This window comes from Balaenoptera ricei, chromosome 13 (genome assembly GCF_028023285.1).
Source record: "Balaenoptera ricei isolate mBalRic1 chromosome 13, mBalRic1.hap2, whole genome shotgun sequence".
Lineage (NCBI taxonomy): Eukaryota > Metazoa > Chordata > Mammalia > Artiodactyla > Balaenopteridae > Balaenoptera > Balaenoptera ricei.
In genome coordinates, this window is record NC_082651.1 from 77,299,219 (window position 1) to 77,308,798 (window position 9,580).

Sequence of the window (9,580 nt, forward strand, 5' to 3'; positions counted from 1 at the left end):
GCAGTGGAAGTGCATAGTCTTAACCACTGGACCTCCAGGAAATTTATCCTGAATTTTGTACTCATCATTTTTTTCTTTTCATTTTAGCTTTGTGTATACATTAACATATGTAAATATGCTGTATAGTTGCCTGGTTTTTACCTTACACAAATATAATCATACTGCATGTATTCTTTTTTTAAAAAATTAATTAATTTATTTATTTATTTATTTTGGCTGTGTTGGGTCTTCGCTGCTGCGCGCGGGCTTCTCATTGCGGTGGCTTCTCTTGTTGCGGAGCATGGGCTCTAGGCACGCAGGCTTCAGTAGTTGCAGCACATGGGCTCAGTAGTTGTGGCTCGTGGGCTCTAGGGCACAGGCTCAGTAGTTGTGGCACACGGGCTTAGTTGCTCCACGGCATGTGGGATCTTCCCGGATCAGGGCTCGAACCCATGTTCCCTGCATCGCGAGGCAGATTCTTAACCACTGCGCCACCAGGGAAGTCCCTGCATTTATTCTTCTTAATTTGATTTTTCTGCTCAATATTAAGTGTTTGAATTTCCTCCTTGTTGATTTGTTTTCACTGCAACTGTTAAATGGGTATTTAGTTTGGTGCCAGCCTTTTTGTTTTTTTGTTTTTCCTTAAGTAACTAACTTTTTAACTTAGCCAAGACACTGCCCAGTAGTAGAGTGGCTCTAGAGTCCGACTGGTTGCATTCAAACCCCTGCTCCCCCACTTTCTGTGAACTTGGACTAATGACTTGGCCTTCACATCTGCAGTTCAGCTTCCACATCTATCATCAATACATAATAATGTAGTAGTAGGCAGTGCCTGGAATGAAGTTGCAACTTGATATTTGTTGAAGAATTGTTCTCCCACGTCTACATATATACTATAACCCAACAAAAAGTATTGGCAAGTTTCTGAGCACTCTTTGCTCTTTACCAAGACCACAGTTATCCTCAGGTCATTTTTCTTTCCCTTAGAATTTCTTTTCCTCCTACTCCACTGTCAAAATCCTTCAAGGCTTAACTCTAATATTATCTTCTTGATAAATCCTTCCCTTATCACCTCCAGCAGAAATGATCAGATTTTTTAATTCTTACGACAATATGGTTGTGTTACTCTATGGCTGTTCTAATATACTGTCTTGTGTTATTGTTATTTAAATACTTTATCACCTCCTGATATAGATTATAAACTCATTTCAAGACAGTGGCCAAACTTTACATATTTTGGCTCACTTTCTGTACCTAGCCTGATGCCTTGCTTATGGTACTCATATAATAAATATTAATAATTTGAAAAATGATTCAAACATGGTAATTGTTGTAGATTTCTGTTGCTGTGTAATAAACCACTCAAAAACTTACTGACTTAAGATAACAGCCATTTATTTACTCACAGTTCTGTGAGTCAGCAATTTGGGCTGAGTTTGGCTGGGTGGTCCTTCTGCTGGCCTTGCCTGGGTTCATTTATGTGAATGCAGTAATCTGCTGCAGGCTTGACCAGGGCTGAGTGGCCTAGTTATCTTCATTCACCCGTCCAGATGCTGGTGGTGGCTATTGGCTGGGGCATGTATCTCCAGCAGGGTATTCCAGACTTCTTTATATAGCATCTGGCTTCCAAGAGAGCATGAGTCGAAGATGCAAGGCCTCTTGAAGCCTAAACTTCAAAGTTGCACAATGTAATTTCTGCTGCATTCTTTTGTCAAAGCAAGTCACATGGCCAGCTCCAACATAAGAGATGGGAAAATAAATTCTACATCCTTATGGAGGAGTAGCAAAGCCACATTGCAAAGAGGTGTATATGTAGGGATGGAAGAAATTATTGTGGCCGTCTTTGCAAGTAATCTACCACAGTGATTATATGCAGAATTTCCTTTTACCTCAATTTCAGATTAGAGCTTAAGATGGATTGCTCATCTAAAAAAGCATTTCCCAGTCACTTTGCTGAGTCATAAAAACATTCCTAGTTTCAATCATGAGGTAAATTAAGGTAAGTTTAAGGAGACAACAGCAACAATGATGATGATGACGACTACTACTACTACTAGCTAACATTTATTGAACCCATATTCTAGGCTAAGCAGGTTAACTTTTACTGTTGTAGTCAATCATCACTATTTGAGTTAAGCATTCCGGTCTCCATTTTTTTAAATAATGGATTTGAGGCTCTAACAGTCTGTTACTTGCCCAACATCACATATTAGTTAATGACACACACTACTTTAGGGTTTTAAGGTTAAAATCTAGGCTTCCAAAGAAAAACATTTTTACATAGACTGTTTATATTTTATTAGTCATGAAATAAATATATCATTAGCCCCTGGAACAAGAGTGATCTTTCATTCCTGAGCATCCAGGTATTGAGTTTCTGCCCCCTGGCCTCTCACTTGCTAAGTCCCTGCTATCCAGTTGTTCTTAATATTGACTGCTTTTCTGTACCTTTGCCATTTTTTTGTTTGGTAAAAATATGGGCTTGAGAGTCAGAAAGACTGGGGTTGGTATTTTGGTTCTGCCACTTATTAGTTGTGTGTTATGGAGCAAGTTCTTTAATTAACTCATCTGTAAAATGGGTGGAATAAGAATTAAATTACGAAATGAAAGAATACACCTAAAACCTCCTGCATAATACCTGCAATGTAAGAGGGCTCAATAATTTTATTTGTTTTTATCTCTTACATGTACAATGGCCTTCCAGAATTCAGACTCTACTAGGATCTCAATTTTTAATGATCTCAGTCCACATTTTCTGCCCCTTGGAATTATATCTCAGTCAAATCCATTTTCTGAATTAACATCTTTTAAAACTTGTTTCAAGAAAAATAGTGCCTGGATATTACACTGGCTTTATAATCTCCCTGGACTGAAGATCCTAACCTTCTCAGCCATTTAACCTACAGTGTGACAGCCTCCCAGTTTTTAGATGGCAAGAACTTGCAGGACACTTAATCTTGAAGGGAATCTGGGCCAGTTTCACCAGGACAAAAAGGAGGAGCTGAGTACTGAGCTAACTAATCCAGGACATTTGGTCACTTTATCACTTTAACCCATTAATTTATTTAGAAAGTGACTACTGCTAAATAGTTTTTTTGGATATTTTAGCTCTCCTTCTCTTCTAAGGAACTCCTCAAACCTTCAGTTTGAGAGATGCTGAATTATTTGAAATAGGGACCAATGACACTTATTAAAGACTTCTTTTCAATTAAAAAAAAAAAAAGGAAAATAAAGTGGAGCACCTAGAACCAAGAGAAGAGATGACTGATTTTGAAAAAGGCAGAAAACTTAAAAGAGAGAAACAGAAGGCATGGTTGAAGGTAGGGAATGGGAAGAGTAGAGTAACAATTAGGGGATTATTATCCTATAGCTGTGTTAATAAGCAAAAGCATCGTTGCGGACAATTAATCATTTCCTCATATTGAGTTCACATTGTGACATATATTAATCATTCATTTGTTCAACAAATAGATATTAAGCACAGACAACGTGCCAGCTGATGAGTAAGTTGCCAGGATATAGTAGGGAATAAGAGCAAGTTTACAGTCTAATACAATGGCTAAAAAACTCAAATAACAACGAGACACAGTGGTCAGACATATAACATATATGAGTTCCATGGGTGGGTGTGGAATTCAAAAATGTATATATGATGTGAATAATAAAGATTTTGAGAAATTGGAGAGTAGCCTTCCCTTATTAAATGGGACAGCTGTTACTCAGCTCCGGCTGATTTTTGCCTTTCAGAAATGTGTGGCCTCTGTTGCCAAAGTTTAAAACATATCAAGAGAAACCAGAATTCTGAATTTTTATGTGAAATTTATTGCTGAGGAGATTCTGGCTCAAAAGTTTAAAACAAACAAACCAAAACAAAACTGAGGCACCAGTTTGAGATTCTCTAGTTTACAGAGGATTTGTTACTAGTGAAAGTGTGAATGAGCTCATGTTTTTGAAATAGTATTAGGTGTAACAGTATAAATTGTTACCTAATTTGCTCAGCTCAATTTTTAAAGCTGTGAGGCTATGGAAGCGTAAGCGGAGTCAGTTAATACTGGATATTAAATGAATTCCTCCATTTAATTTCTTTGTTAGTGTTTCAGTCTGTATTATGTCCTCTCCACCCCATTCCTCCCTGCTTTGCTTAAATAATTATTCTTTGTTCCAAACTGCTCCAAGGATACTTGCTTACATTTATCTCAACCTCATCTGAACTCCTTCAGAATTTGTGCTCTATATCATTCATTTTAACCTTTAATCAGTTATCTTTTTTGTCATTTAAATGTATGACATATGTATGTCTGATAGAGCTGAACTAGAATACAAATTTATGAGGGCAGGCACTGTAACTGATATTTATCTTAAGCTCTCCAAGAGTTTAGGATCCCCAAGTTAACCCCCAGATTTGGTGATTTGCTAGGACTCACAGGACTCAGCATATAGTCATACTCACAGCTATGATTTATGACAGCAAAAGGATACAAAGCAAAATCAGCAATGGGAAAAGGCACATGGAGCAAAGTCTGAATGAAACCCGGCATCAACTTCCAAGAGTCTTCTCTCAGTGGAGTCACACAGGACACAATTCTTCCAGCACTGAGATCTGACAACATGTGTGAAATATTGTCTACCAGGGACACTCATAAGAAATTCAGTCCTGCTGATCATGTAGGCACCCTCTGCCTAATACATACTAAAAGTCCAGACTCCTAGAAGGAAAGCACGTGCTTAACATAAACCATATTTTTTGCACAAACATTTTAGGCCCAGTGAGTCACTCTCATCATTTAGGGGAAGTTTTATATCAGTGTAGGGAACTGTTTATCATTCAAATTCCTAGATACCAGACAATCTTGCAAGCAGGCCTTCCTAAGGCCAGCAGTCTCAGGCCTGCTATGTTAACTCTCTTCTGCATATGCCTCATAAATACGTGGGTAAAGGGAAGAATAAACTGGAAGATTTTTCTTTTAATGCTGTCATACAACCGATTAGACTCATTACTCATATAAACATTCTTCCCCATTATTGCCTGTGTTACAAATAATAAGGTGACATATTTTCCAATTTAAAAAATTTATCTAAATATTTTTGGTCTTTTTTTGGGGGGGCCATGCCACTCGGGATCTTAGTTCCCTAACCAGGGATCAAACCTATGCCCCCAGCAGTGGAAGCACAGAGTCTTAACCACTGGACCACCAGGGAAGTCCCTGGCCTTTTAATTTTAAAATAAATTCATGCTTTCGGTAAAAAAAAAAATGTTCAAACAATATAAAAGTTTGCAAAAAGCAAAGACTTCACTTCCCCTTTTTCCTGCTCCACAGGTAACCATATTTATAGTTTGTTGTATATCTCTCCAGGCTTTTTCCTATGCATATACTAGTATATACATGCAAAAAAAAAAAAAAAAAAGAATCTCACTACACAGATTTTCCTATAACATGCATTTTTCAGATGAAATTATGTTGTGAATGTTTTTACATGCCAGTACCTATAAATCTATCTCATTCTTTATTTTTTTTTAATAAGCTTATTTATTTATGTATTTATTTATTTATTTTTGGCTGTGTTGGGTCTTCGTTTCTGTGCAAGGGCTTTCTCCAGTTGCGGCGAGCGGGGGCCACTCTTCATCGCGGTGCGCGGGCCTCTCACTGTCGCGGCCTCTATTTTTGTGGAGCACAGTCTCCAAACGCGCAGGCTCAGTAGTTGTGGCTCACGGGCCTAGTTGCTCCGCGGCATGTGGGATATTCCCAGACCAGGGCTTGAACCCATGTCCCCTGCATTGGCAGTCAGCTTCTTAACCACTGCGCCACCAGGGAAGCCCTACCTCATTCTTTTCAATGGCTACACAGCAGTCCATTGTATTGAGATATCATAATTTAATCTATTCCCAATCTCTTTCTACTAAAAACTGTGGTACAGTAAGTATCTTTGTACCCTTGTACATTTTTGTATTTTTATGGGATTAAAATCACAGAAGTAGAATTAGTGTGTCAAAGTGAACATTCCATTTTATTTTATCTCTTTTGTGGTAAGCTCATACTGAGTATGAACTCTTTACATAATACGTGATAGTGAACATTTTTTGACTCACTACTCAGAATCCATTCCCTTTCTTCCCGCTTCCTAGCCATTCTAAGGTTTTCCCTTGTGAAACCCATCCTGTCCCATTGCATAGCAGTCATGCAATTCAGGTGGTATTAACTACCACCAGGTCATATCTTCATCATTGTTCAGGGAAGGCAGTAATTTAGGTCTGTGGCAATCAGCACATGGCATCTGCCTTATCGAAATAACTGGTTCAAGTTGGATAGGTGAAAGAAAACTTCAGGCTTTTTTCTCATGGGTAGACCCATGAGAAGTGATGCTTTCCCTCCTGGAATGTGGAAAAGAAATCTGAATATGGGCTCTTGTGAGAAACGGCTGAAGTAATTGACAATTTGGGGATGGAAAGTGATATTAAGGTTAGCCTTTTCCTTCATTTTTATTATTCTCATTGCTGAGATATGTCTGTATCATAAGAATCAGAAGAATACACTTTATTCATGTCTTTTTTTTTTTGGCCATGCCACACAGTATGTGGGATCTTAATTCCAGCACCAAGGATCGAACCCGTGTCCCCTGCAGTGGAAGAGCAGAGTCTTAACCACTGGACCATCAGGGAAGTCCCTGTATTCATGTCTTTGAAAAGCCCATTTGGTATGTTCCTTGGGGATGGTGGTAAGTGTGCCTGGGCATGGAGTTTGGTAGTGAAGACAAGGGAACTACAGGTGGAGTAGTTGTCATCCTATGTTAGGCAAAAAAACCCCACTTCCTTGGAAAGTGATTTACCAAATCTGGAATATATATTTTTAGGTCTTCTTGAAAGGTGGTTGGTGTCCCTCCACACGAACTGCGTTCAGAGGGTCCATTTACACTCAATAAATTCTATGTATTTCTCTGCAAACACATTTGTGTGTGTGTGTTTGTGTGTGTGTGTGTGTGTGTGTGTGTGTGTGTGCTGGATCATGTTCTTTATTTCTCTGAGCACTTTCTCTCCCACAAATTATTTAAAAGAAAAAAACAGGTTAGAAACAACAACAATAATAGGCAGAACAATATCACAATAATGAAGTACTTAGGTTTCACTTAGATTTATATAACTTTTATTTACAAAGCAGTTTCATCTATCTAATCTCATTTGATTCCCTCTGTGAAGAATTGTTATGCTAATTATCTATGTGAAAAAACATGAAGCTCAGAAGTGTTAAACTATTTGCTTAATTCCACATGGCAAACAAATGAAGGAACCAGGTTTTAATACTTAACTAATCCCAAATCAAGTCTTTCTCTACTACACATATTGTATTATTCCTAAATAGGTATTGCCTGTCTAAATAGGTTAATATTTTATTAACAGAATTTGCATCATGTCTGTAAAAAGGGGGTCAAGAACAGTAGCAAAATTATTCTAGATTCTAGAATTCTAGTTCTAGAATCTATAACTACTATCTCCCTAAAACCCCAAGAAAGGAAGGCTAGAGACTGTACTTTGGTGCAGCTGCTTGCTTTCCCTATAAATTCACTTCTTTTGGAAAAATATTTATCAAATATAAGAAACAAAAAATGAAAAGATGAATATAATAAGATCTTTGCCTTTGAAGAACTAAAAAATCTAATTGTGTTTAACTGTAAACAAAATATAAGGCAGGATGAGGTAAGTACCATAATAAATAGACATAGTGGAAGTAGATGAGAGGAGTACTGAACAAAGTTTGGTACTACAAGTCCAAATAAGAGCTAAATGTTATTCTCATTCTTTTAATTTATCCCACTCTAGACAGTACACAAGATATAAAGCAGAAACTAACAACAACAAAAAATAGTACACAATATTGCAAATTTCTGTCATAATGATGGTTTTCAGGGCCATCTTTTTATTTTAATTTTTTTTATTGAAGTATAGTTGATTTACAATGTTGTGTTAGTTCCAGGTGTACAGCAAAGTGATTCAGATATATGTATATACCTATGTATATATATATTTTTTTTCAGATTCTTTTCCCTTACAGGTTATTACAAAATATTGAGTATAGTTCCCTGTGCTATACAGTAGGTCCTTGTTGGTTATCTATTTTATATATAGTAGTGTGTATATGTTAATCTCAAACTCCTAATTTATCTCCCCCCCTTTCCATTTTGGTAACCATAAGTTTGTTTTCTATGCCATACTCTTTAGAATTTTTAATTTCATATCAAAACAACATTCTGCAGTATTTTGAATTTTTATACTTCCTATAACTTTCTTGCTACTTTGTTTCTATCATTTCTAGCTGTTATTTACTTATATTTATTTATTTATTTTTGCTCAGCTCTCTGCTGCTATGGCTTTTTCCCTGAATCTTTCAATTAATATGTTGTAAATGTAAAAACTTTAGTGAAGCTTTTTTGTAAACCACACTGATAACTTTTTTTTTGATTGAGAGAAACCTGGCCTATAGTTAATTATTCTGTGCTGTTTCCTTCAGTAATCATTTTTACATTCTGTCCTTTTTCTTCAGTAGTGTCAGTGTCTTAATTAAAATCCAGTTTTAACTGTGAATCAACTCAATATATGTTGTGTACCTATGATGTACCAGGCACCACGTGAAGCATAAAGATATATAAAACAAGGTCTCTGTCCTGAAGGAGCTCACAATCTAGCTTCCTACTTTACTGTCAGTACTTAGAAAATGTAAATTAGCAGCTCTCAGTTACTTTCTGGAAGACTCTTTTGTTTTTGTTTTGTTTTTTATTTTTATTTTTTTTAATTTGGAAGTTTTTATGGCGTGCCTACTGTGTATTGGGAAATGTATGGATATATAATAACGATCCACGTAACTCTCCTCTTAAGTTTTCCCAATCATTCTCTGGTTTTACTTTCTGTTATTTTCCATTCCTGAAAAGCATTTAATCTTAATTTGAATCAATATATGTACTAGTCAGTTTCTATATCCTGTACATAAGCATCCACAACTTTGCATCAATTCTGCATGAAAAATTCTATATCTTGGGCTTCCCTGGTGGCGCAGTGGTTGAGAATCTGACTGCCAATGCAGGGGACACGGGTTCGAGCCCTGGTCTGGGAAGATCCCACATGCCGCGGAGCAACTGGGCCCGTGAGCCACAACTACTGAGCCTGCGCGTCTTGAGCCTGTGCTCCGCAACAAAAGAGGCCAAGATAGTGAGAGGGCCGCGCACCGCGATGAAGAGTGGCCCCCGCTCGCCGCAACTGGAGAAAGCCCTCGCACAGAAACGAAGACCCAACACAGCCAAAAATAAATAAATAATAATTAAGGTGCTAATAATTAAAAAAAAAAAAAGACTTTAGCCCATATCAATTTCATTCAAAAATCTCCCACTAAATTTAAAAATAAAAAAATTCTATATCTTACGCATCCACATCTTTGCAACAGTTCTACATGAAAAAGCTGTCACCAATCACGATGCTAATCAAGTATACATTACATAAGGTGATTTTTTTTTTTTAAGTTTTGGCTGTGTTGGGTCTTCACTGCTGCGTGCGGGTTTCTCTAGTTGTGGCGAGTGGGGGCTACTCTTTGTTGTGGTGCGCGGGCTTCTCTTGTTT